Genomic DNA, 26,850 nt, shown 5'->3' on the forward strand with positions numbered 1-26,850 from the left:
TGATCATTTTACAGTTTCATGTGTTATTTTTAAGTCTTTAATCCATTTTGAGTTGACTTTGTTTTTGGTGTGAGATAAGGAGCATATTTCTTGATGATCCATCAAACAAAGATAACAATAGAATGAGATATACATTATTATTCTTTTTATTATTTAAAGTTTAGTAACTGAGTGATATTTAAAGAAATTGTCCACACTTCTAATAATCATAAAATATTCACTATGGTCCAATATAAGATGATTAATTCCTCTATTCTTTATTTTGAATTTTTTCTGCTCTTGTCTTCCCAGACTAAGGTAACATCTTGTTAATGGGTTGAATTTTCCAGGATGAGAACTGGAGGTTCAGGTATCCTTATGCTGACAGAAAGCAAAGAATGACATCAACAGTCCTAGAGCCATTCAATTTATCAAGTTCGATTTCTATCACCACTCTTCCTTTCCTGATGCTTTATAGTACAAAAATGTTCTCTGCTGTTGCAACATGATTGTGTCAATTGAGTGAAAAGTAGCTGGTTTATTAATCACTTTAAGTTTATGGCATCACGAGTTCTGTGCACCACATAACTGTACATTCAGACTAGAAACTGATTTGTCCAAGTACTGCATGCACATTGGTAGGATAAACATTTGTTTTCCATCTTCCTCTTTATGTAGCCAATAACTCAAAGAACAGTGCTTTTCCATTTGGGATTTCATCGGTTATTGTGTTTATCACTTCCTGGCCCTTTCCCACGGGACAACCTCAAACTAATGACTCAGGTTTCAAAAAGCCACTCAATAGGTCAAAGATAAAGCTACTTTTCTTTTTCTAACTAGCCCCCTCCTCCTCGCTTGCTTTTTTCTTCACAGGAATGATGTTGAACTGCATCACAGCACAAACACACAACAACAACAAAATATCAACAAGCCGTTTACAACTTGTCCCTACATCTGCCAGTACAGGGAGCACTACTTTTTAAATATTTAGCCCAAAGTCAGGACTTTTTGCATCAAGAAAGATATATCTTTTTTGTTGTTGTTGTTCCTCATAGACAGTCTAATTGGTATCATAAAACAACAAGACCAACTCAGATTTCTAAGATCAACTCTGAAGCTTAGGTTCTAGGCCCAACCCATATTGATCAAGTCTCATGAGAAATTTCGACAGTCAATGTTCTTTTGTCCTTCAAGATTTTCCCATTGGTCACTCACCTGCTCCAAACCTATAACCACTATATGGCTATGGAAGAGTTGGCTTGCAAATAGTGCCAAGTTCCCAGGAAAAAAGCTAATGAATAAGACATTATCAGTAACAGCTCATGAAAAGACTTCAGTGTAAGTAAATACTTTTGGAAGAGTTCATGTTTTAACACAGTAGGTCTAACTATTAATGGTTGATAAAAAGTTACAGTTCTCTTTGTCTGGAAACAAGTAAATTTGACGTTCTTTTAAAAATTAATTTCTCAGATTTTATAAATATTTGCCTTCAGTCTAAACTGTAGGGCATACAAACTATAAATTGTGTTAAAATAGAAATAATATTTAATAAATCCAGATGTGCTTTTTTGTAAAATAATGAGGATTTTTCTTGTTTATATTGGCAGATGATTGAAACAGGTGAAACTTCCATTTGGTCCCACAAAAGCAGTTAACAGTTTCTCATTAATCAAAGCAGGAAGGATATTTCTAGGGCAACTCTCCTGCATGGGGACCACCTTTCCTTCAGGCCCTTAAAATGTAGGTCTCAGGCTGTTATCATGTGACCTCCATCTGACCCCTTTCTCTGGAGCTGAAATGGGATTCCAGAACTGTCCAGTGACTCAGAAGGTCTAGGTTATATGGACCATACATCCCCAGAATCTGGAAGAGCTCCTAAACACACACAGTTAAGTGAGTTGCAACAGATCCAATGACAAAAGCTGACAGACAATAGTTTAGGTGGATTCAATGGTGGGCAATCTCTCTTCCTTAGAACTCTCCCTCCCTCTCGATTCCTACTCAGTGGCTGCAGGCTTCTGTCAATGGGTAGCAGGCACCATTGCCCACCTGGAAGCCACAGTCCCCCTGTTTGCTTAATGTATTTAACATTGGAAGGGAAAGTGTCTTTTCTAAGGTGCAGGTCCTTCTGCTTGCTCCCCTCACAACACTCCCCGGTGATGTGTCAGTATTATCTGTGACACTCTGATAAGGAAGCCAGGTCCAGGGGAGTGGAGTGGCCTGTTGGGATCCCACAGCTAGTCTCAAGCAGAGCAGGCATTAGAATTTCTGTCTGTCCCTTGGCCTGTTCTACATCATTGCCTTCCCCAGGGATCCACCACCAGATCTTCAGATGTCAGAAAGAGACATCACACATGAAGACAGATGCTCTCTTGCCCTAGAGACACCCTTGCTCTATAAGACCGAATATAGAATGTTCTCCTGCATTTGATTAGCCCTTTAATTAAACTATTTAGACCTAAAATCCACAACTGAGTTGCCTCTACTCCTCAGTGCATCATATACCATCACCTACAATATCCATTAAAAAAAGTTTTTTATGTATCTGTTGGCTACCCAGAGGAACTCAGATCACTCTATGAAAAAGATACCTGTACATGCATGTTTATTGCAGCATTATTCACAATAGCAAAAGCATGGAACCAACTGTGCTGCCCATTGAAAGTGGAATGGATTAAAAAATGTGGTATATATACACGATAGAATATTATGTAGCCATGAAGGACAAAATTATGAATTTTGCAGCGATTTGGATGGGCTTAGAGTCTATAATACTCAGTGATCTACCACAGAAAGAAAGAACTGGGTACCACATGTTCTCACTCATAAGCAGACCCTGAACAATTATCATAATACTATAATACAGGGATTGGCAGTAGTGGGTGTGGGGCACTACCTGATCTCAAACTGGGTGAAGTAGGGACCAAAGTGAGGCTTAAACTTTACCTGTACAATGACTATTTGTATACCTAACCCTGGATTGTACCCCATATCATTAAAATACAAATAAATAAATAAAATTTTTTCCTTTTTATTTACCTATGCTACACCACCCTAACAGGTTGAATATATGTCTTTAAATATGAATGTGCCCTTAAAACATCATCATTCATAGTTCACCATTATTATCAGTCTAGACAATGTCTCTCATTTTATTTTTTTGAATTTCTTTTTCATTTGGGACCCCACTTCAGCCATATACCCTGAAAAAGTTAATACATGATTTTGGATAAGAATGTATCCTGGAAAAATATTCATTGTTGTTTTCCATTTATAATTTTAATTTGCATAAATACATTTCTAGTCTAGATCTCATTCTGTTTCCTCCTATTTTTCTTAACCCTAGATGTTAAAGGTCTCTCTATACTTTTAATTCATTGCTTCTGAGTGCTGCTTCGTTTACCACGACACTTAAAATATATTTTACTAATTTGCTCCTCCAGTGATGGACTACTTTCATTTTGGGGTTTTTAATTTATTTTGAGGTCAGTTTTGCACAATGATTTGAGTTAGTGATTCAAACTTTTTTTCATAAATTGAGCCAATTTTCTCAATATTATTCAATAGACATTTTAGTCATTAGTTTGTTTTTTGAGTCGGGGTCTCACGATATCACCCAGGGTGGAATACAGTGGCATTATCATGGCTCACCACAACCTCGACCTCCTGGGCTTAGGTGATCCTTCTGTCTCAGCTTCCTTAGTAGCTGGGAGTACAGGCACATACTACCACACCCGGTTAATTTGTTATTCTTATTTGTTCGTAGAGATGAGGTCTCACTGTGCTGTCTAGGCTGGTCTCAAACTTCTGGACTCAAGCAATCATCCTATTTCAGTCTCCCAAAATGCTGGGATTTATAGGCGTGAGCCACCACGCCCAGCCTTGTCATTAGTTTTGACTGAGATAAATGAGGGTCTTCTCTCCTCTCTTATTTTAAAGCAATTTAAATAGAAATAAGTTTAAAATGCTTAACACAGTATCTTAAATATCATGCTTTATTTTTTCATGTGGTTCACCAACCCTAAGTTTATAGAATTTAATTAATTAAATATTTATCAAACCCATATTCAGAGCAAAGTTTAGTGCTAAGTACTAGGACACTTAGATGAATTAAAGCTGATGTTTCTTTTTTACTTTGTAGTCTACTAGGGGAGACATATCCACACTAATGACATCATGTGGAAACTGCAAAACTTAAGGCACACACTGAAGATTCTGAGAACAAAGAAGGAAGACTTCATAGAAGTGATGTTTAAGCTGGATCCTTATTCCTGAAGCAGGGAGTGTTAGACATTTTTTAAGGAGGTTGTATGTCACATCCCCCAAAGAGGAAAAGGCCTCTATACGATACCAAGGTAGCTGGTGGCATTGGCCTGTAGTCTCAGTTACTCAGGAGGCTGATTGCTCAAGCCCAGAAGTTTGAGACCAGCCTGGACAAATAGTGAGATTTTGTTTCTTAAAATAATAATAATAGTAATAATAATAATAATATACCAAAGTGTGAAAAGAGAAGGTGTCATTAGGAAGGGTGTGAGGATGAAATGCAAAGTTGAGGCTAGGTTGTGACTGGTTGAGACCACACATGCTTCTAAGAACTGATGATGTTCACTGTGATGCTTAACAGAGATAATATCATGATAAAGTTTGAATTTTTGAAACAAAACTTTGGTGGCTAGTTGAATGACTATTGGAAGAGAGATAGGTGTCAGGCAGACAAGTTTAGGAAGCTGTTGTCAGAGTTAAGGGTAAGGTAGGAGGGCCTGGCTATGGTAATAGCAGTGGTGATATAGAACAGGGGAGGGGCTGGAGAGGTACTCAGGCCTCAGGAACATACATTTCTAAACCACCAATGGCTCTGAAAGTTGAGCAGAAGGCCTGTGACTTGATGAGTTTGATAACCTATTTTTATTTTGCTGAACATGGCCCTGAAAAGAAAAAATGGTGCTGTGTTTAAAAACTGCAGGCAGGTATGTATGCTAGGAGATAGAATTTAGTAAAGTAACTTCTCTTTGGTTTAGAACAACTCTTAGTGGGCTTTTAGGCTGTACAAAGGCCAAGTCCCTGGACCTAGTTGGAGATCAGGAGGGTGAGGAAGACGGAGCTAGCTGCTTTGTGCCCTGGAAAAATGAAGTTGAAGCCTTAGAACTGAAGGAGAGAGAGGCAATGCACTGAGGGGCTGAAGCCTAAAAAAAAGAGAGCTGATAAGAGATTCTGGGTTGAGGAAAGCTGATAAGAGATTCTGGGTTGAAGAAACCCAGAAGGATGTTGATGCCAAATTGTAAGTGATTTCTGAGACTGTATGTCAATTCTTTTCCATGTTATTTTCAATTTTTAGTAGACCTTGTTGCACAGCATGGCACTTCTTTTCATCGCCCCTTGACAATGAAAGACTGAAGACTATGTGTATCCAACCTGGGGCAGTGGTTTGAGGACATAGTTGGTAAGAAGTCTGGAGAACTGAGGATGGGCAGTGATAGGGCGTTCAGGTGAGGAGCAACAGATATCCTGAGATGCAGACACAGTCAGAATCCTTAAAAACACTGGAGCAGGCCAGGGGGTGGTGAAGTGAAAGAAATCCTAGACTCGAGTTACTTTATGTGGATATTCAGGGACCCAGCAGGTCAGAAGACTTGTGCATTCCAGTTACAAGATAGCCAAACCGTTTAGACCAGAACGAAACATGCAAAGACTCTGAATCAGCTTGTGGCATCTTTAACTGAATAATATATTGCATGGCCCCAGTTTTTTCAGTGACTGTGGGAGATGGGTTATACCAGGTCCCAAATAACTTCGGACTCTGCAAGTCTGTTGCTCTAAACTAACCTGTTTGTTTGGCTGGTTGACGTACCGACTGACATGGAAAGTCTTGCAAACAGTTTTCAGGCTTTTGTGGGGGCCCACAATATTGTACACTAATGTCAAATGGGTTTTCTTGGTGTTTTCCTTCTCACTCCCTCTTTTAGGCTTTATTTCACTTAGATGGAGGAATATGCCTAATTAACACCCCAAGATCTCCAATCATTTGGAATATTGCACAAAAAAAGGGAATTACTGTGTTTTGTTTAGACTTCAGAATGGTTTGAATTATACACTTTACTTCATGGACAGGTCTCCCTGTGTTGACCAGGGCCTTGTCAACTCTAGAGTGAACAGATGTGCCCACTCCATTCCATTTTGTGTGAATCAAGTACCTTTCCCTAGGCTGAGTCCTTACTCCATTCCAGTTCTTTGGGCTGATGCTTCCTCCCCACTTGTGGACTTGAGATTTCTCTCAGAGAAATGTTTATTATGGAGTTTCTATCTTTTCTCATGGTGCCAGAAGTGAGATAGGTATAATACTTTTATTTTCTAGAATTAACTAAAGAATAGTTGTAGAGAAAAAGTATTTGCTTGTCATTTTCTAGCCAGTTGTTGAAAAACATTTGTATTTAAGCTCTGTGATTCTTATTAGTAGTTATATTCCCTAAAATGTGACTGTTGCTATATGCACTGATGGGTGTTAGAAAGGCCCACATGTCCAAAGTGGAAAGTTCAAATCAATCCACCTGCACCCTGAACATGCAGAATGGAATATGTGAATGAATTCTACAAGTAAAAAGTTTAAAAGAATGGTGAGTTCTGTACCAAATATGTTAGTGCTGATCTGGAAGAAAGGCAGTTCGTTGTGTCCTTAAAAGAGCATTCCCAGGACGCTTTGTATCAAGGGCCTGTGTGACTTGTTTCTTAAGTTTCGTGCACCAGACTCTTGGCCACAGGCATGAGATAGGAATATAACTGCCTGGGGGAAAGTGTGCTTTCAACTGTAAGTTTATGCCAGCTCTCCGCAGGAAAATATGCCTTCCACAGGAAGGAAGGCATTTGTCTGGTTAGTGAATGCACCCTAGCTTGCTTTCTTCGGCAGTGTTTATACCCGCTTTTCAAGTTGACTTTATATTTTCTGTAAGGTAATATGCTAAAGCATCGAAACCTGCTTTTATGTCTTATGGCCTTTGAATGTGATTATCTGATACTTATCTTTCTTGTTGAGAGTCAAGGATGAATTTTTAGAGTGCCTGTGTTCAAATCCCCTGACATCATTCACTGAAGAGAAATTACTTCCACTTAAAAACCATTATAAAAAAATCATAAACAGAAGAAAGCTAGATGGGCACGTTTATGACATGCATGTGTATATGCATACACGTGTGCATGTTAAAAAAACAACTGGAACATATTAGAGATTATTACAGTTGACCCTCCATATCCATGGGTTCTACATCTGTGGATTTAACCAACTGTAAATCAAAAGTATATATTTAAAAAGAATGGTTTTGTCTGTAGTGAACATGTACAGACAAACTTCTTTCTTGTCACCATTTCCCAAACAATACAGTAACAGCCATTTCCCCAGCACTTACATTGTATGAGTTATAAGTAATCTGGAGATGATTTAAAGTATACAGGAGGATAGGTATAGGTTATATGCAAATAGTACACCATTTTATGTTAGAGACTTGAGCATCCACAGATTTTCATATCCACCAGGAGTCCAGAAACCAATCCCCCATGGATGCTGATGGACAAATGTATTTAAAAGATAAACATATTATGATTTTTTCCTTTAAATAATCTAGCATTCCAGAATTAAATCTGTAAGAAATTACTGTAGTGATAAAAATTATTTTGTTCTGTACTTTTGAGGAAATTTAGTATGATTCCCTTCAAAGTAATTTCTTTGGAGAAAAATTAACATTAAAATAATAGAATTCACCTAATGTGAATCATTTACAGAATATTCAAGCTGAAGTTGCAGCTAGACAGAAGCAAAGTAGGATAAGAAACAGAATCAACTCAAAGAGTAGTATTAGCTTGAAACTATCTTTTCCAAAATGTGAAGAATAGTAAAATAACTATTTCACATTCTGCAAAAACAGTTCTGTGTTAACAAGAGAAAGAAGTCTGGCTCCCACAAGGACCACCATACTAGAAGCTAAAGATAGTGCTGAGGAGGCACAATTCCCCTAGCTGACATTCTTGTGGTGACCTAGTGACAAAGGGAAAGGCTTATGGCGTTCATGTTGTTGTTGAAAAGGAGTGTAGGTTTTAGCATTGAGGACAAAGCTCATTTTCCTATATATCCTAAAATCATTGGTGCATATCTTTTGTGGACAAATATATAAATATTTTGACTTACTTCTGAAAAATTTCCTGTTCTTTTTCTTGCCAAGTGTTACTTATATTTTCCACAGAATAAATGTATGCAACTTCACAAGCAGCACCATTCATTAGAGAAGTTTCCATAAAATCACAAATGGATTCCTTGAAAGCCCCAATATGAAAAAAGACAGGGTAGTTGGCAGTGGAGAAAAAAAATCCACAATACCTACAAGACACTGTTGTAAACATGCTACTCTGGAGAACAAATACTGGGTGGCCATCATGGAATTAATTACCTTTCTAAAAACCAAATTCACTTCAGAAAAAAAAAATTGGGGGTAAAAAGTATTATAGTATTAAATTTTCTATAAAATTTAAAATATTGTAAAAATTATAAAAGTAAATGGAAGATTATAACCCATTGCTCTTTATAAACAGAAACAGTTGGAAAGAAGTGAAATATGAATTATGAGCCCTCAGAAATGCTTCCTGTTTTCTATCAGGTGCTAGACCTACCAAAATATGAAATAAAGAATATTGGTTGTCATTGTCCTTTTTAATTTAGCAAACTCTCAGACAATGTTCACCGTGTGTCAGGCACAGTTCACAGCATTTTACAGGTATTAGCACATTGAATTCTCATGGTAATCTAGGAGCAAAGACTGAGATTGTCCCATTTTACAGCAGAAAAAACAGAGGCAAAGAGCTGGTGAGAAACAGAGCCCGAATTCAAGCCCAGCTCTGATTCCAGGCCTAATCTATTGCCTTGTGAATTTGCTATTTGTGTTATTTTCAGGATGGTGGCCCTTGCAGAAGGAAAATAATGCAAATGTAATGTGGTGTTGGAGTATTCGACATCAGCGATGCTTGCAACAGGGGACCTGAGAGAGTTTTTTCATTCGTCATCTCCCATTGCATTCCTCTCTCCCTCCCTCTCCTGAGAGGAGACAAGCCCCTTTGCAATCTGTCAGTCTTTAAATTCTAACCCCCCTCCCTTTTTATTTCCCACCCTTCCCTTGTTTCTGTTCCTTAAAGCCCAATTGGGTAGAGGGGAAACAATCTGGGTTGGTGGAGTCTCTCCCTCCAGTCCTCTCAGCTTTTAGTTTTTATTTTAAACAGTTATCTTCTTGGGAACTATGAATTTATCTTTGAGTCTCATAGATGATTGGACTGAAGAACCAGGCCCTAAAACAAACCCACTGATATGCATAAACTTTATCTGTTCCAAGGGCCAGTATCTTAATTAATTAATCTTGTTCATTTCGGCTCCACTTTTAAAAAGCATTCTTTTATCATCTCTACAGTGCTGCAGTACTTAGGAAATTCTTTGAAAAGCTGCTATTTTTCCATGAGAATTAGTCATGTAACTACCCAGCTCTCCTGTTCAATTCACTTTGTGGTTTCTGTGAAAATAATGAGGTTTCTTAAAAAATGTTTAGAAATTGTGTTCTACAAATTATCTTTCAAAACCTAACAAGTAATGAAAGTGATATGTTTAAGCATTGCATCGTAAGACACACATTTATCTTCTTTTAAAGCTAGAGTGAACTGATTCTACTTCTAGGGCATTTGATATTTACATAGAGTTTGCTCACTGTAGACAACTGAGTGAACAAAGATGCCAGACATATTTTAGCGGACTTTTATTACCATTCTCACCATCAGACTAGCAAGATGAAGGAGCAGCAATTATTTAGAGATTTAACAACAACAACAACAAATGATTAGTTGGGGTCATGAGTAGTTCCTCAAATCTTGGAGTTATGTTTTAATTAGTCTATTTATTGCTGATCATTTGAGTTCTCTTGGAAGTTTACGACTAAGAAATTGTTACCTTGGGGTGGGTCTTCATGGCCCAATGAGAAATAGACTTCAGAACATAACACAAAAAATCTAGACAGATGAAGAATTTGGGTAACACTCACCAAGATCTCTGTCATCAGTTCCTCTCAAAATAGATATTCTCCTTGACTGTTTGCTTATTTTCCTCCCACAAATAGAGTGTTTTATTTCCCTCTTGAATTATTGGGATAATTGTAGCTCTATTGACCTGTCCTCACAGAACTGGAGAAGATCCTAACTTCCATTTCAGCACCAGTTTCTGGATCTTGTCAAGTCTTGTATTTATTCAAAAGAAGATATATTATAAGGTCAAATTCGTCTAAGCACCAAATTTAGGTTTTTGTGAAAGAAAAAAAAAGCACAAGGGCAAAGGTTTGCAAAACCTAATATGAACAGAAATGTTTGTGTAAGGTTTTTTAAGAATTAATGAAAACATGGGAGGTCATTTAAACACTGCCCCTGAAGGGCTGTGAACTCAACTGGTGGCAGCCTCTGAATGCATGAGAACTAGAAAGTGAACATGCCCTTAAAGGCAAATATAATGCAGGAAGTTAGCCAATGGCATATGTGCCAAAACTAAATTTAGTTCTGGAAACTATATTTCAAGTGTAAGTGAAATGTTTTTTAAAAGATTTTTTTTAATCATAGGAGTACTGTCTTTTCAGGGTGATTATGAATCTGTGGGTTGAATTGAGACACGTGGCCTCCTAGAGGTGTGAACTACTGGATTAATCCAATGCAAGTGGTAGTTTAAAGCCTATTCCTGATCTCTTAAGAGAAGTCAGACTTTGCTTTTCTCATAAGGACACTGAAGCAAGCCTTTGGGAAAGCTTCAGCGTCATTAAAGCTCACAATTTGGGTTTTCCTTGATTGTTCAGGGTATCTAGGTTTACCATCACTGACCATTGAAATTACTGTCTTTGTCTGAGTTCCCTACCATCAAAAAGAAAGCAAATCAACTACCACCTCCTCAGAAAGGTCACTTCCCAGCACTGTCTCTAAAGTATCCCATCAATCCCTCTACTTTTTGCTCTTCATAACACTTATCAGTTCTTGAAATTAAATATCAGTTTGTCTATGTTTGTCATGTGCCTCCCTTAACAATTTAGTAAGGGCTCTGAAAGCAGGGACACTTTCTTTCCTATTTACTGCTGTATTCCATCCAGCCTTTAGTAGAATTCCTGGTACGTAAATCATTACTCAACAGGTATTTGGTGGCTCTCTGACTAGGGGTATAAAGCCATACTCACTCATCTTGGGGTGAACGATCTCAAGAGTTGCTTTGATGGAATTTGGAGGCTCAAATGCACCTACTTAAAACTATTTAATTAGGATCAGGTTAGTCAAAAGATATGTAACAAAGTTTTGCTTTATTCAGACGGTCATGTATGAAAATCAGTACATTGTATTTCCAAAGTACAGTGTATTTCTAGAGTGTCCTGTGGTTGCCACACAAAAGAGGCTACATATTGAAAGAAGTTTTATTTCCTTTAACAATAGAACTGTAAAAGCTGACCACCTCCCTCAACAAAAGTAACAGAAAAGGTTTTTTTCTCACAAGTAGTTAACTTTCTTTTGACTCTTGTTCTTACCAAATTAAGGGCCCATTGTGTTCATGCCTTGTTTGATGTTCTGCAACAGACTAATAATTTGAACTCCTGTAAGAGAAAGAATCTGGTTGACTACGGAGTAAATCTTTTCAAATAGAGACACCATCCAAATTATCCTTGGGGCTCTGATCTGTACTGGGCTGCAGAAGAGGGCTTGGGGTCACCATTATCAATTACTCCATCTCTCCAGGGTGGTTTGGAACTATGTTTTATCTGGACCTCTCATTTCTAATGTTTTTAATTTGCCTTTTAAAACGACAGCAAATGCCAAGCCAGGACACTGAAGCAATCTGTGAAAACAAATGCTTTATCTTGCTGGAAATCGGTAATAATAAATCCATCTGGTTTCTCCCTTAGAAGTCTGTAGCCTTTGGATCTGGTCAATCATCTGAGAATTCCATGATTCTGCTTTGGAAGCTCTTCTTTATAGCAAGATGCTGACTCCAACAGGCAATCTCTTCATCACTGAAACAATTTCTCCACTAAGTTAAAAATGTACATCAAAATGGGCTTTAGTTATAAACAATATGTATTTTGGAAAATACACTCAATTCTCAGTTGGTAGTCTCAAGGGATGCATTAACAAAGACGTCATGAGATAGATTCTAAAACTTGATTTAAGTGTGCACATTCACCTTGTCTCCCAACAAATCTTTAAGCAAACTTCAAATAAGACTTCAATAAGTGCATTAATGTCACAGGTGCAATTCAGAGTAGTATTAGGAATGGTGACCTTGATGGGTCAGGTGGCAAGAATTCTAGTTCCATAAATCTCTCATTCATTTATTCACCCATTCATTTATTTACTTTAATGAATGTCTATCTAGTGTCAGACATTGTAGTATGTTCTAGGGATTAAAACATGAATGAAACACAATATCTCATATCACAGACATGTTACTTGCCGCTTCTATCCTATAGCTTTCTCCATTTCTTAACTAAGTAGACCAGGCACTTGTATGAATATCTTTGTTGGTGGAGGTGCTAACAAGTAAGTCAAAGAGAGGAGTGTAGATTTCATGACACACTGAATGTATAACAGATTGCCTTGCCAGTTGCTGTGATATAAGCACTTACTATCAATAAAGGATCTTGTGGGTTTTTTAAATTCAGGATTTTTGAATAAAACGTTTATGAAATCAAATCGAAGTTGATTAGGTATTTCCTCTAGCCAGGCATAGTGGTGTGCATCTGTAGTTCCAGCTAATCCAGCTCAAAGTAAAAAAATATATATATATATTTCCTCCAATCGGGCTCTCAAGTAGTTTAAACATATATTTTTTTGTTATCTTAATCATCCAGGTTGTGTCATAGGCTTGAGCCAAATAGATCCTTTCTTGGTCCTCTGCTTTATCTGATCAATCTCCATTTGGAAAGATACTAGTTGCTGCAATTAGGAAATTCTCCAAGTATCATCTGGCTCTAATACACTGACGTTCCATTGATTAAAACCCACCTGGGCAAAAGGAACTATTCTGAACAGTAAAAGGGAATGTAGTAAGAGCAACTTCTCATAACTTGGAGCCCAATTTATCAGAATTGGCCTTTTTCACTTTATAGATAACAAGAATTTGATGTACAAGATTTACCACCACTCTAAAAACATCAGGCAAATGATAAAGGGTGAACAACTTCTTTCTTAAATTTTATTTTAGATTCAGGGAGTACACATGCATGTTTGTTGCATGGACATATTGCGTAGTGAAGGGAATGTGGTCTCAGGTGGTCCATTCCCCACATAGTGAACATTGTACCCCATAGGTAAATTCTGAACCCAGACCGCCCTGCCTATCTCCTCCCTTATTGGTGTCCCCAGTGTCTATCATTTCCAGCTTTGTGACAATTTAGCTCCCACATGTGAGTGAGAATATGCAGTGTGTGTTTTTCTCTTTTTGAGTCTATTAACTTACAGTGATGATCTCCAGCTCCATCTGTGTTGCTGCAAAGGATATGATTTCATTCTTTTTTACGGCTGCTTAGTATTCCATGGCCTACACAACTTGTTATTTGACATACATAAATCAAACTAAACGCAGCTTGGATACGTCCCTTATAAGAATACTGTGTCCAGTTTGAAGATTCAAAACTTTAAAAAATTTTTTTTTGAGTTGGAGTCTCACTCTGTCGCCCAGACTGGAGTGCAGTGGCCACTCCCGGCCACCGCAGCCTCAACTTGCTGGGCTCCGGGGATCCTTCCACCTCAGCCTTCCGAGTAGCTGGAATTACAGGCAAACGCTACCACGCCCGGCTGATTTTTTTATTTATTGTAGAGATGAGGTCTTGCTGCCCAGGCGGGTCTCGAACCCGTGGGCTCAGGCAATCCATTCACCTCAGCCTCCCAAAGGCGCGAGATTACAGGCTGAGCCACCGAGCCCGGCTGAAGATTCACAACTTAAGAGGAATATGCAGTACATGAAAAATGTCCAAAGAGCATGCTTAAAATGTAAGGTAGAGATAAGGCGGTGGGTGGGAGAATAAAGAATTAACCTGGAGGAAAGAAGGTTAGAACTCTTTTTTTTTCATCCTCAGATTTATTTTCTTTTTTGCTGTTATTTTTTAAAAATTTTATTTTAAAGATATGGAGTAAAATTCAGGATTAGGTATACAAGTGGTCATTGTATAGGTAAAGTTTGGGCCTCCCTCTGGTCCCCACTTTGCCTGGTTTGAGATCAGGTACGCTTATTTATATTATGCCTCTCCCCACTTCCCTGGCAGTTTCTGGCTACTGCCAAACCCTTAGAACTTAGAACTCTTTTAATAAGTGAAAATACGCATAGGAAACATAGAGTTTTAGCTAATTCTCACCTGTATTCAGAAAGTACAAAGGGAAAGTACAAGTTAGGGGTATGCCATTCCTGTTCATGGTTTCTGATGGCCATGATCTTTATAATTAGTTTTCTGGCTCCACCATTTCCCAGCTAATTTGAGCGAATCCTGGCTCCATTATTTACTGGCTTACTTAGGCAAATTTTAAACCTCTGCATTACTCAGTTTCCTCATTTGGACAATGAAGATCATAAAGAATTACCTCATGGAGTTATGAGAATTAAATAAAATAACACATGTAAGGCACTTGGCACAGTACCTGATGTGTATTAAGGACTGGCTGCTATTATTATTACTGTTATTGTTATATATTCAATTTTATAATACTATGTACAGATAGACAAGCCTAAACAAGCAATTCTGTGTGTCTTTTTTCTGTAATCAATGCTAAATATTTTAAAATTAATATTAGGTTATTTTATATTTGCTCTATGGCAGAAAATGTACAGAATGCTTTACATTTTATAGCAATTAACTCCATGTTTCAGAGGAAGAACTGAGCTTCTGAAGAATTAAAGAATGTTACTCAAAGTTGATTGGCTGGTCTCTCTCTCTCTCTCTCTCTCTCTCTCTCTCTCTCTCACACACACACACACACACACACACACACACACACACAGAGGACTCAAATTTGAGATGTCTGACTCAAAGGCCATTTATTTAACGAAACATCAACAGTTTTGTTTTGTTTTGTTTTGTTTTTGTTTTTGTTTTTTGTTTTTTGGGTTTTTTTTGAGTTGGCATCTCACTCTGTCGCCCAGACTGGAGTGCAGTGGCCGCTCCCAGCGATCCTTCCGCCTCAGCCTTCCCAGTAGCTGGAATTACAGGCATGCGCTACCACGCCGAGCTGATTTTTTTATTTATTGTAGAGATGAGGTCTTGCTGCCCAGGCGGGTCTCGAACCCGCGGTCTCAGGCAATCCACTCACCTCAGCCTCCCAAAGGCACGGGATTATAGGCTGAGCCACCGAGCCCGGCTACATCAACAGTTTTGATAAGCAGACACCGATATCATTATCTCTCATCTTAGTCCTTTTACAACCAGTAAAATCAACAAACATACTTCCCCCTGATGCTAGAGGATAGTTCAAAGCTTTCTGAGGCACAGAAGGAAGAAACGGCAGAGACCTGAAGAGCCAAGTTCTGGATGAGGAGACTGAGGTTGAGAGATTGATTTATGGTCATTGATTGAGCCCTTATTCTTATGTGAGATGAGCCATTCCAGTTCTAGGAATATAAGGAAAAGCAATTAGTGATGGCTCTTACATCATGAAACTTGTAGTCTTGGGAATGTTAGAGACTAAACATACATAATTGCACTAATGAATCCCATATTCTTACCATTTTGATAAATGCTGTGATGAAGGAAGTGTCTGAAAGTAACAGAGTATATCATGAGAACTAATTTAGCCTGGGTAGAAGCCAAAGACAGGGAGAGCTTCTCAGAAGAGCGACATTTAAGCCAAGTAGGCTTAAATGGTGAGTAGGGGTTTACTTTGCACAGTTAGTTGACTGAGCTAGTTAGTGACCAAGCCTGTACTAAAAGTTAGATCTATGATTCTTATTCCTAAGTTTTTCCTATTTCTCCATAAACTCCCAACAACTTCAGGCAACTTTCATTTGCCAATTCCATGACATTGGTTTATGAAGCCATTTCTATTAAAAGGTGGAAAACTCCTTATTTTTAGCTCCTTGATCTACAACCTGCTTATTACAATCTTGTGAGTTTGTGATTTTCCTTCCTATATCTTTAAAGGGGGGTGGGAGTTCTTTGGTATGTCTCTAATCTGTGTCATGCCACAAAGCAGTGAACTGTGAAAAATACCCAAGAAATTCCCAATAAATTGTACAGGAGGCAAATAAAGGGCATGCAGCTATTAACTTAAGCAGCTCTGCTTTTTCAACTGGATCCCCGGAAGTTTTCCCTAGAGAAAGGCTTACCAGGCTTTGGTTTCCATGAAGCCTGTTGAGTTTACGCAGCTCCATCTCCTTTTAAAGGCATTTCTCTCTGGCCTGTTCTGGCACTTGAGTGCATTTGTGTCTCAGGTGTGCGCTCAGCTCCTTTAATGCAGAGTGAATTAAACACCAAAAAAGGCAAACTAAAGTAACTCAGCCCTCTGGGTTGAGTGTCTGTTTCTGGTTTGAGTCCACAATACACTTCTGTATGTTGCTAACCAAGGACCAAACCAAGTCCCAAGCACCTTTTGAGAAGCAAATGCACAGAAGGGCAGAAGTTTCCCAGGGGGAAAAATGACCTGCATCCTGAAGGAGGACTAGAGCCCTGTGGGATCAAACTGCAGCCTGGCTGCTGACTTGACAATGAGGACACCATGCTTAGCACAAGACAGGGTATCCTATTGATCATTCTCCTTTCTTTGAAAATGAAACACTGAAAAATGCTCATTACCCATTCCTTTGCCTTATTTTAAAATTCTTTGGGATTTCTTTTTGTTCAATGAATTCCTTGGGTTTTACTAAACTGTTTGAAAGAATGAGAACCAAGCTGAGACAATCTGTGCAATTTTGCTAGGACTTCTGTAACAAATTACCACAGACTAGGTGGCTTAAAACAACAGAAGTTTATTCTCTTACAATCTCGGAGGCTAAAAGTCTGACATCAAGGTGTCAGCAGGGTTGATTCATTCTGGAGACTCTAAAGGAAACTCTGTTCTACCTCTTTCCTGGTTTCTGGTGGCTGCAGGTAATCCTTGGTGTTTCTTGGCTTGTAGCAGCATCACATCAATTTCTGCCTTTCTTCACATGGTCTTTGTGTGTGTGTGTGTGTGTGTGTGTGTGTGTGTGTGTGTGTGTGTGTGTGTGTGTGTGTGTGTGAATGTATTCAAATTGCCTTATCCTTTCTCTCAAGAAGATACCAGTTGTATTTAGAGCCTGCCTAACTCAGTCTGACCTCATTTTATCTTCATTATATGTGCAAGGACCTTATTTCCAAATTATGTAGAATTATGTAGAAAGGGAGAAATAGAAATATATAGAAAGAAATATAGAAAGGAAGAGAGAGAAGAAGAAAGTGAGTGGGGGGGACAAAAAAGAGAGCAGAGCTTGTTTTTACTTTCTGTAGTAGGTTGAATTGAGTTCCACCAATTACCTTTTGGTGGACACACCTTTTGGTGGAACTCAATTCAACCTACTACAGAAAGTAAAAACAAGCTCTGCTCTCTTTTTTGTCCCCCCACTCACTTCCTTTCTATATTTCTTTCTATATATCTCTATTTCTTCCTTTCTACATAATTCAGTCATAACACAGTGAAAAACTCAAGTGGTCAATATTCTCTGAACACTACCAAAGGTATCCTCAGGAGGTAATGAGAATGTTTTGTATATTGACAGTGATAATAGTTTTATGGGTATGAATATACAGTTGTCAAAACTCTTCTATAGAATTTATTGTATGTAGATTATTCTCTATTAAAGTTGATTGGAATTATATATATAGACACACACAAACACACACACACACACACACATGCACCTCAGCACCTCAGGCACAGTATCAGTGTTTCAGTTGTTTTTTCCCCTATCTCTTCCACACCCCATCCCACCTTGTCACCAGAAAAAAATGTTTCCATTCAATATACAGAAGTAAAGATTGGGGGGGTAAATTTAAAATTTCAGAGGAAAAAATCCTCTGTTATGTTATTGTTATGTTATCTATGTTATTTGATTGCTTTTATAAACTGGAAATATTGAATAATATTTAGATTATAAACACTTTAGAGTAAATAATAACCTATCAATTAAAATTGTTCACATTATTTCATATTTATTTTATCCTCATAAGTATTTCTAAAACATATGCTATAAAAATGGTTCAGATAAAATTAACTTATTCTGAGACTCTAATTGTACCTTCACTCACAAAGAAAGTCAAGCTAACAAAGACAGAATGCCATTGGCACACAGTGTGTGTTCAAAAATGTTTATCAACCAGAGTAAAAGTTGGTTGTCAGCCAATTTATATTACTAAAAGTCTCTTGAGGTCAGGTTTAAAACCAAAAACAAAAGGGATGATGTCTGGCATTTAAGATTTGATGTTAGAAAATTCTTTCACAAGCCACAGGTAAACAGTAATCATTGTTTGCTTTAGGAGCAGCCCCTGAGACTCATCCATACTACAACTTGGTGTAAGATTCTTACACAACCTTGCTTTTCATCTGCCCTGCTAACATGTGTACCATGAAAACAGGATGGTTGACATTTAGAAATACTGTACTCATACCAGCTCAAGAAAAGAAAGAAAAATGTGCCTATATGAAACGCCTGCTCTTTAAAGTCTTGGAGAAGATACACGAGACACTAGAAAATGTAGAATATCGCCGGGCTCGGTGGCCGGGAGCGGCCACTGCACTCCAGGCTGGGCGACAGAGTGAGACTCCAACTCAAAAAAAAAAAAAAAAAGAAAAGAAAATGTAGAATATCTTGCTAATATTCGCACAGAAAATGAGAGAATGGACAGCGTTACCAATGCATTTGTTGTGTGTGTTCAATGTAGATGCTAATACAGAGGCAGGGATTGTTTTCCTCTTCATTGAATTTGACTTTTTAAAAAAGTCACAATTGGTGAAGAATGGTGAAATTAGGCACATAGAGTGGGGGAAAAACTGGAAAAGATGAATAAGAATAATCATTTGGGTTTCTGGATATAATGTCAGAAAAAAAAATTGTCACAGATCTGGACATCAACTAGATGGATATGGAAGCCTTAACTGAGTACCTGGAGAGTTCATGATTCCAATTCTGGGCAAAAAATACTGAGCCAAAAGAACTGGCCTGTTAGTATATAAATGTAATGAAAGACAAAAACTTCCTGTACTCAAAGACTCTAGGTTTACCTCCTCTGGCATTCATCAATTGTAGTTTAAGTGCCTCAGAAGTTGTATTCATTCAGAGAGATTCTGGAATAGGTATCTAAAGAAACATCTTTAGTTTAGATGCAAAAAAAAAAATTCAAGTTTGCAATCAGGAAGAAGTTTAGGCATAGGGAAATGGGGCCACTGCATGTCATTGGCATTCTTAAGGTCTATAAAAGTTCTCTCCATATTTCTCATAGATTCGATATCATGCAGATTCAAATGATGCCCCCTTTTCATGTTGCAGGTGCTTGACTTCCATGGGTGAGTGAAACGCTGTGAACTGTTTACCCACTAAGAACATGGAAATGATATCAGAGGGATCATAACTGATTTGAAAAACATGGGCAAGATAAAATAAAAATCAGCAATGCTAAGAATTGGGAGCCAATCAGATATAAGTCTAGAATATTATATGGCACTCAATCATAAAGTTCAATATGACTTGCAATATTTAAGCAATTGGATTATATAACAAATAAGGACAAAGTAGGATGCCATAACCTAGAATACTGAACCTCAAAACAGAAAAGAAATAAGCAACTGGAGGGAATCCAGTGATGGGTTTAAAGCAAAATATGAACTTTATAGTGTAGCCAAACCACAGTCAGACCCAAGAGGCATGATAAAAATCTACAAATAGCTTGGGGGTCTAAACACCAAGGGTAAAGAGGAATTTTGGCTGGAAATATGAAAGTTTCAAGGGAAAAAGTTAAGGAAAGGGAAATTTGGGTTAAGCATCAGAACATATCCTTTCATAGTAAGATATATGTGTTTATAGAACAGTTATTCAAGGGAATAGAAAGAATATTGATGAATTTTCTAGGATCTCTGATAAGAGGATAACTTGATGTCAGTCCAAGGATTCTAGAACTTTCATTGGAATATTCTTGTGTCATGATCAGATGGAATAGATAGGGTACTTTTAAAAAAATCTTGAATTTCTATGATAATTATAATGTGGAATGGATAGTGAACAGACTGTTCTGCCCTTTAATAAAAGGTATCTTAAGGCTTTCATTAACTTAGTCTCTGAGAAAAATAAAAACAATTTATAAATATGGGCACTATTTTGTAAATAGCAAGTGCCCAAATGGAAGAACAAAGTCTTAGAAACTTGGATATATATATATATATATATAAAACTACTTATTTCTAAAGTATCAGTTATTGCTTCTAAGCTAGCTGATGAATTGTAAGAAGGATGCTGGGGAATCAGTATAATAAAACCACCTGTTTTTGAAATTGGTGACTGAAACCCATAGATCTTCCTTAATCAAATCTGACATAACCTGGCAGTCAATGTGAGTTGAGTCTATATAAGCAAAGAGATTGTATAACAAACAAGAACCAAACAGGATGCCTTAACTGGGAATGAATGAATTTGCCTAAACCAGGATGACTACAAAATAAAGCTAATAGCTGTGAAGTTGAAAATTAAAATAGTTTAAGAAATCCAAATCATTTTCTTACATCTTTCCAGAACAGCCATTACATTTCCCCCAAGTTTTAAAGGTACATATATTTACACTGCATTTTTAAAAGGAGCCCTAGCCTAATTAGATGAATATTTAAAACAGGTTATTAATTGTTCTGGACAGTGAAACAAGTTTCAAGTTAATGGAAGTTCAGGACCCATTGGAAACAAGATAATGAATTAACTGGCACTTGTAGGCATCAAGCCCTAGGTGTGCCAGTAGAAGTGTCCCTTTTGGCTCTCTAACATCCATGACGAAAAATGTATGTCTTTGTGCCTGAAGGGCATCCACATTCACCCTACACCATCATGGTAGGGCTGCATTTGCAACCCCTAGGTCATCATATGGGCTTAGAGAAACAGAACTTATATGAATCATCAATTATATTTGCTCAACTACCTTGAGTTACAAGTGATCCCGCGAAGTGTGACTCTGTTAAACATCTACCCCAAATGCCAAAATTCCATGAAGCATAACCATGCAATGAGGCATAAAAATGCAACGGAATCCTAGTAGTAGTAGATATGAAGTGTTTTCATTACTAGTGATAAGTTACACAGCATTATTACCAAAAAAAGGGGGAGGAGCAGCCAAGACCCACCCACTCTTACTTCTAATGTGACTTGTATGAGGAGGGAAGAAAACAGATCCCCCAAATGTAACTTGGCATGTGTAGTCAGGCAGAGAAGCAAGAGATGATAAATGTTATGTCTCTCAGGAGCATACCTAGTTGACAGGCACTGAAAATACTTAAGAGGTTCAGGGTGAGAAGAGATGGACAGCGTTGGGAGATGAGAAATTAGAATCTCATTCAGCTATCAGGGAAAAAATTACCCGGGTGTAGTCTGCCCCGCAATTTTGACAAAAAGACGAACACAGTGTAGAGCTGCAGATCTGGGAGTCCGACGCCCTTGGGGGAGGCATCGAATTCTCCTCATTAGATTTTATGCCTTCTCCTACACAGTTGAACACCTAGGAACATCGAACATGCTTTTTGAAAAGTCAAAGTAAATTAATGTTCCCCCTGAAAATGTCACAGGGAATAAAGGAAGTGTTCCAAAAGCAAACTTATACAATTCATGTAAAAAAAAAAATCTGTAATTATGACTTCATTGTAAGAATTTTTTTTCTTGATAAATGGTAAGGGAAAGTCACTTTTATATTTGCATAAAATCCCAAGTCTAAGTAGTATAAAAGAACACACGAACACAAAGTAGGCGGGCATGTACAACATTCTGTATGCTTTCTGCTGAGAAGGTTGTAAGATGCATTGCAATACTGAAATGTCACCTCAAAGAGGCGGGAGGGACTTTGCGCTTTTTAGATTCCCAAGGTCAAAGAGCGGGAGAATTTTCTCCCGGACTCATCTCCGAACCGGGATATTGACTTCACCAGCGTCTTCTACCTTCCCAGCACTGTGGCCGCTGCGCGCAGCGCCCAGGGGTGTCCCAGAGCGCAACGCGGAGACCGATCGCTTTGTGAGCGCCAATGTCCTCAGCCTCTGGGCTGACGCTGCGCCCAGCGCCTGCCTCTTGCCCGGCCTCACTCCCTCCTCCTAGAATACGTTTACGCACGTGCTCGCGACCCTTACACGGCGAGGACCCCTCCCCCTTCACTTTTCTGAGTAGGTCCCTATTTCCATCCCATTCATTCGCGGCCGCTGCATTTGAAAGGAGTCTCTTATCCTTCCTTTTTAAAAACAAAAACAGCAGGGGGAAAAGGGAAGGCAGGAGATTTAATTCCAATTTCAGAGCAACCGTCCCAGGCTGCCCATCTGACACCAGTGGGTGGGGTGCAATCTGACACTTCCCTTCCTTTCCAGAAACGTGAGTGGAGCTGGCGTGACCCTTGATCTGGGGGAGGGGAGACCAGGGAGAAGGTCCGCACTTCCGTCCTCAGGACTTTCTCCGAAGGAGACTCGGTGTCAATGGCGAGCTGCCCTCTCTCTGCGCTGCTCCCAGGTTTGGCGCCTGGAAAACTCCTTCACGCTCTGCTTTCTCCCGCTCCTGACTCCGCCCCGGCTCCAGCCCCTGCGTTCCTCGGCCCTATTCTTCCCGGCTCCCTTCCCGCTGCCTCTAGCGCGAACATGCGGGGACATCTCCGCGCCTGCCCTGGGCCCAAGGCTGGTCTCTGAGTATCAAGTATTCCTCTCCGGCGGAACATGGGCACCGGCCCCTGGGGGTTCTCTCCTGAGCTCCCTTCTTCACGAATAGCACTCAGCGCAGCCTGGAGTTCTCTCCCAGCATAGACCCTCAGTCCTTGGAAGGCCCTGGGCGCAGCGCGCTCGGCATTCCCACTTTGCAGACCGACAGAGACCCCGCGGGAACCTTGAGCTTGGAGACACTCTTGGAGGCAGTCAGAAGACTGGGCGCAGCAGTCTAGCGGAGGCCAGACGCACAACCTCAGGCGCTGGGGCACGGCTAGGGTGCACTGAGGGCGCACTCAGGCGCCCAGCTTCCGCGCGATAAGAAGTTCCTTTCGCGACTCCGGGAGCGCAGTGGACGCGCCCTGGGCGCACGCCCAGGCAGCCTCCTCCCCAGCCCTCGGGACTATCATCGGGCCGCGAGGAGGAGCTTGTTGGAGACGTCGAGGCTGTTCAGAGCCAGGGAGAGGGAGCGCGGCGACTCCCGCCTCAGCTGGGAAGGGGGAGTGGCGCTGACCGGCTGGAGCTGGGAACCGAGTGAGCGCCTGACCTTCCTCCTCTTCTTTACCCTCTTCGCGACTTGGGCTCAGAGGCAAGGTTCTAGCGTCTGCAGGAGGCCCCAGATTCCCTTTCCTAGAAGGCTGATGATGGATCTGCCGCTTCTCTCCCCGCTGGGATACTTGGACCACGCTGGCGGCGCGTGAGCCGGGTATTGCTCTCCACCGCCCTGGGCGAACCCTGGGCTGGTCCCGCCTGGCAGCTTCGCCTGAGCCCCTTTCCTTCTCTGGCCCAAAGCCTCTCGAGTTCAGGGAGAGAGAAGGAGGTGGTCCTAGGGCACAGCCCCACCGAGATGTCCGCTCAGAGCCTGCTCCACAGCGTCTTCTCCTGCTCCTCGCCTGCTTCGGGCGGCGCGGCCTCGGCCAAGGGCTTCTCCAAGAGGAAGCTGCGCCAGACCCGCAGCCTGGACCCGGCCCTGATCGGCGGCTGCGGGGGCGAAGCGGGCGCGGAGGGCAGCGCGCGGGGTGCCACAACGGGCCGCCTCTACTCACCACTCCCAGCTGAGGGTCTCGGCTCCCGCTCGGCGTCCTCCCCCCGGGGCCCGCTCCCCCGAGCCACCCGGCTTCCGCCGCCTAGACCCCTCTGTTCGTCCTCCACACCTAGCACCCCGCAGGAGAAGTCACCGTCTGGCAGCTTCCACTTCGACTATGAGGTCCCCCTGGGTCGCAGCGGCCCCAAGAAGAGCATGACCTGGGACCTGCCTTCTGTTCTGACCGGACCAGGCAGTGGCCGAAGCGCTGCGAGCATCCTCTGCTCCTCCGGGGGAGGCCCTAACGGCATCTTCGCTTCTCCCAGGAGATGGCTCCAGCAGAGGAAGTTTCAGCCCCCGTCCAACAGTCGTGGCCACCCCTACATCGTGTGGAAGTCCGAGGTAGGGACCGGCTCCTCGAATCCTCATGGTCCAAGGCTGGGCGCCCTGGGCAGTTCCATGGGGCTGTCTCTAATTCCATCACGTTTACAGAACCAGGCATCTACCAAAGGATTTCGTGGTGTGACTATTCCACTTTGGTGGGTTAAATGGTGCCTGGAAATGGGACGTCCCTAGGGGCCACCCACAAGTGTGTCTTACAGGATTTGTTGGCTCCACTTTGGAGCAGTCGTGGGAGCTTGAGGAAGAGATGGTGTTCAGGTTTCCTGCTTGTGGTGTGGGCAGTTCCAAAGGGTCATCTTATCCTTTCACCCATAGTTGATATTTTTCAGAACTCAAATGATCTATTGCTAAGCTGTTTGCAGTGATTGGATGAAATATATTTTGAAACATGTCTGTGAAACATGTCTGCCATCTGGTTGTTTTACAGAAAATTCAGAACATTATTCTGGAGGGTGTTGTTGATTGTGTGTGTGTGTATGTGTGTGTGTGTGTGTGTGTGTGTGTGTGTGTGTGTGTTTGGGTGGCAAGATAGAATAATTACTAGAATTCTCTAGTTTCGACCTCTTCTTTTCCCTAAAGGAGTAATTTCAGAAATCTATGGTACTAAGTATTAGTTTAACCTGGAAGAAGAATTAAGAAAATCTTTGCCCAGGGATATAAAAGATCATGGAAAATATCCCCAAATTCCAGTAAGAATAATTTGTAGTTTAGTCAGGAATCAATGATATATAGGTAATCCGAGGGAGCTATGTGATACCCTCTAAATATTTGCTATCTGGTGAATAGAGCTACTGGGAAACTGTCATTGATGGGCACTTGGAAGATAGTACACTTTTAGAGAATAAATAGTTGTTTTTAAAATGAATAACTCCTATCTCTTTCAGTCCACAAACTCTGTAGGTTCTCCTTGGATCTGTTTCTGTAAGGAAAGGGAGAGTCCATCAATAGTAATTAAATATTTTAAAGTACAGTTAGCATTACATAAATGAAATGAAATAACATGTAATTGCTAGAGATTTTGGCTAAATACAGAACCAAGCAAAACTGTTTGAAAATAGCATACCCAACTCTGTTACCATGAGATAACTCTTAGATTTTGGTTTTAAGAGACTGCCTTAGGAAAATCAGCATAATTTATCAGAAATATTGGCATCACATTATTAATGTTACTGTGTCAAAGCAACTGCTGCTATTAGGTGGGAGGGATGGATTACAGAAAACAAACAGGCATTTTGAATCGTTCTGCCTATTTTCTTGAGGAAGACATGCAGTAGAAATATAAGTTTAGGCAGGGAACAAGATGTTACCTCCAAACCAGGGAACTCAGGATTAGAAAGAGGAATGAAAGTGGAAACATTGAACTTTCCTTGTCTCTATGAAGGACTAGATTTCCACTGTGTTTCGGAAGCACATATTATCAGATTAATCTGTAAGAGCTGAGAGGAAGAGAAATGAAAAGCAAGCCAACTTTATGGAATAGTTAGCCACTGTCACTTACATTTAAAGCCAATTTCATCATTAAGAATGTTCCTGCTTTTCTTAGCAATGGAATACATACTCGGAATATAGTATACGGATGCTGTTAATTGCTGTTAGGACCAAAAGGCATTTGACTATAGATGACCTCACTTGAGGCAAATTATCTTCTTATTTATTAAAATCTCACAATCAATGGACAAGTGTCTAAATGACAAAGATGTTGAGTGACTTCTAACTGTTTTATACAGAGGGCAGTCTGTAGGAAGCTCATCTACTATGACTTTCACCTTTTTTGCAGTGATTAAAACTTATTACATAGCCATCTAGAAAAAGAACATTTTCTCATAAGTGTGTGTGTGTGTGTGTGTGTGTGTGTGTGTGTGTGTGTGTGTGTTAGGAGGGTGGGTATCCCTTTATGCTTGAGGCAGACACGGAGTGATTGGATGGAATCCTGGTGTGTAGATCCAATCCTGGTTTTGTTTAGTAAAGGCCAAGATATCCTAACATAACCTCTGGGTCTGGAATGTAATGGCCTGGATTACCTTTCAAAGGTTTAACACCCTGGAACCCTCTCAAAAACCAAGAAAATTCATCCCATTGGGCACTGCTTATCCTTCTCACTTGCTAGCAAGCTGGGTCTTTAAAAGAGAATCTTTACTAATGATTTTGAAAGTCCAGCAAATGAGCACCTTGCAAGATTGCTTAAAGGCTCTGGAGGGGAGATCCGGTTCCTATAGATTTGGTTCTTGAACTCCTTGTTGCTCTGGCTCAGGGTTGCACTGTTGACATTTGAAGCAGAATGATTCTTTGCTGTAGAGTCCATTCTAGGCACTGCAGGGTATTTAGTAGCATCCCTGGCCTCTACCCAGTAGCAATACTCTCAACCAGTGCGACCATGGCAAATCGTGCCTCTAAACACTGCTGAATGTCCTCTGGGATTGGAAATCACACCAATTGAACCACTGCTAGTAACGTTTGAGTGTAGCATCCCATGCTGGCCATCTAGTGGGTGCCCACATACATGTTTCCAGCTGACCTAAAATTTGCCTGGGGCCTTAGTT

General features: G+C 40.2%; 1 pseudogene; it reads left to right on the forward strand.

The window, feature by feature from the left end:
* Positions 1–22,824: 22,824 nt before the first annotated feature.
* On the forward strand, positions 22,825–24,484 carry LOC103272425 (annotated as a pseudogene).
* Positions 24,485–26,850: the final 2,366 nt, after the last annotated feature.

The sequence above is a fragment of the Carlito syrichta genome, unplaced genomic scaffold (assembly GCF_000164805.1).
Source record: "Carlito syrichta isolate Samal-C Ts95f unplaced genomic scaffold, Tarsius_syrichta-2.0.1 Scaffold111507, whole genome shotgun sequence".
Taxonomy (NCBI): domain Eukaryota; kingdom Metazoa; phylum Chordata; class Mammalia; order Primates; family Tarsiidae; genus Carlito; species Carlito syrichta.